We start from the raw sequence: 2508 nt of genomic DNA on the forward strand, positions 1-2508 counted from the left end.
CACCCCACTTTTTTTTTTTTTTTTTTTTTTTTTTAATTCTGACATCTCCCAAACTCTCTTGAGATGACAACATGACCAAAGATCATGCTGGTAGAAAACATCGAAGTATTTGAGGAAGTCAAGATGTGCTAATGAAACTTCTGACAGATACATATGGTGTCGCTAATTATAAATTATGTTATATCATTTCCAAGGTCACTTCCACCATCCCAGCTAAAGTAAGTGGTCTGCAAAAGGAGGTTAAATACTTGAACATTTCACAAGAAAAGTCTGTCTTATAAAACTGACTAGAGAAATAAGAATGAAAGGATGAGGAGGAGCAGGAAAAAAAAAAAGAGAGTAAACAGAAGGGAGAATTAGGAAGAAGATGAGTGATGAATTGATGAGCTCCATTAAGCACCTTACTAGATGGATACTACATATGCATTATCTCATATAGTCCTCTCAACAATCCCTAAAGGTAGGGCCTATCATTTTTCTTGTTTTACAGATGAGGAATTCAAAACTACACCAAGTCAAATAACTTGCCCAAGGTAAAGTTATGAAGGAAGGAATCCAAGGTTCTAAGCCTTTCCCCAAGAATTTTATAGTTCCACAGAACACAGAAATTAAATATGTGCCACAAATGAAGAAATAAGACATGACATGGAATCAAGGCCCATGTGATATCTTATGGTATTTTTCCAAATTTATTCACTCCTGGTCTGCCCTTCTTATGCTTACCAGTGGGCAGAGTGTTTTGTTCACCCAATGTCTTCAAAGGCTGTTCCTTCAGTCTGAAAGAGAAGACATATGGTAGTAACAGAGCCAAGAAGATCCAAAGTTAACCCTCAGCCCTTAGGAACAAGAAGTAATTGGTCATTATTTTAAGTCACTCAAATGTTGGGATTGTTTTTTACTGCAGCAAAAGCTGACTATGTAGACTGAAATGTGCAATGCTGCTACAGGCAGTCAGGTTTCCTCAGGTTACCAGCTCTCAATAAGGGAGCAGGGAGAATAGAAATTCACAAAGGGAGTGGGGGATGGGAATAGGAAAGACAGTCGAATGAATCAGACATAACTTTCCTTTGTTCATATATGAATAATCTCCCAGTATAACTCCACATGATGTTCAACTACCAGAATGGGGTCCTAGTTAGAATAAGTTATACTCCATGTATGTATAATATGTCAAAATACATTCTACTGTCATATATATCTAAAAGAAAACAAATTAAGAAAGTCATCCAGTTTTTAGAAGATTATCCAAAATGTTTTACAGGCAAGTGCAGCAGACCCACCATTCCCTCCCGGCCTTAGGGATGACTTTGCAAGAATACAATTTGCAGAATCATAGAAACCCACAAACAGGTTGGATCTACAGAAAACGTGGGCTCATAGTCAGTGTAAAGTGGACTTAAGGTTTTCCAAGGATTCACTTAGAGAAGTGCTGCTTGTCGAACAAATGCCAGTGAATGTGTAGATGCCACAGCTCCAAAGTCACACAGTCAGCCCACAGCACTGGTCTATGCTGGTGAAGACACCCTTCTTTCAGCCCCAGGGTCTGTGGGGGTATCTCTGGAACATGAGGGAGATGTCACTAATTAAACTGGAGAGAGAATAATTCAGCAAAGTCATACCGTTGAACATGTTGAATATCCCTATCCTTTCCTTTAGATCTCCTGGCAGGTGTTTTTGACAAAAGCAGTATTTCTTTCCCTAAAACACTTGACATTCTTGCTTGCTCTAGGGAATCCACAATGCTGCCTCTGTCTGTTCATGGATTCACTAACCCCGATGTTGCATCAATATTCCACCCTATGATCAGTAGGTAAAAGTGGGGCCTGTCCGTTGAGGTTGACTTCATTTCTAAAATGATCTAGAATTGGTCGGAAGCAGAAGCAAATGCAAGGAAAACCGAGAGCTCATAATCAAACAAAGTAAGAATACAAGAGACAAGGCACCATAAGTGAGAGCAGCAGAACAACCAACACAAAAAGAGATTTGCAAGAGTTCAGACACTTAAATTCTTAAATAAAATACAAATAACCATGATTCCCATGTTAAAGAAATCAAACTGAAGGCTGCTTTCAGGAAAAATCTGTTTTGTTGGCACTAATCATCTTTCATTGCAATTCAATGAGTACATCAAGTAATGTGATAAACAAACTGCTGAGAGCTGGAATGCAGAGGAAAGGTATGCAGTCTGTGCTGAGTGAAATACTGTATTGCGATTACACTGTTTATAAGATCTTGGTGGGTGTTGAAAGAACCTGTCCATCACAAAATCCTACTATCGGGCTGACAAGACTTGAAGGCCTTAAGACCTTAGGGCTTGAGAAAATTGATGCCCTCTTGTGCTGCCTGTGGGAGTATGAATTGGTACAACCTTCCAGGAGGGCCACTCTGAAACATCGAAAGCTGAAAAAACAAACTCTCTGACCAAATAGTTCTCTTATAGGAATGTATTCTAATGAATCCACTAAGAAGGCATGCCAATATTTGGCTATGAAATCAGAAGCAGAATAA

This window comes from Marmota marmota, unplaced genomic scaffold, assembly GCF_001458135.2.
Source record: "Marmota marmota marmota unplaced genomic scaffold, marMar, whole genome shotgun sequence".
Taxonomy (NCBI): Eukaryota; Metazoa; Chordata; class Mammalia; order Rodentia; family Sciuridae; genus Marmota; species Marmota marmota.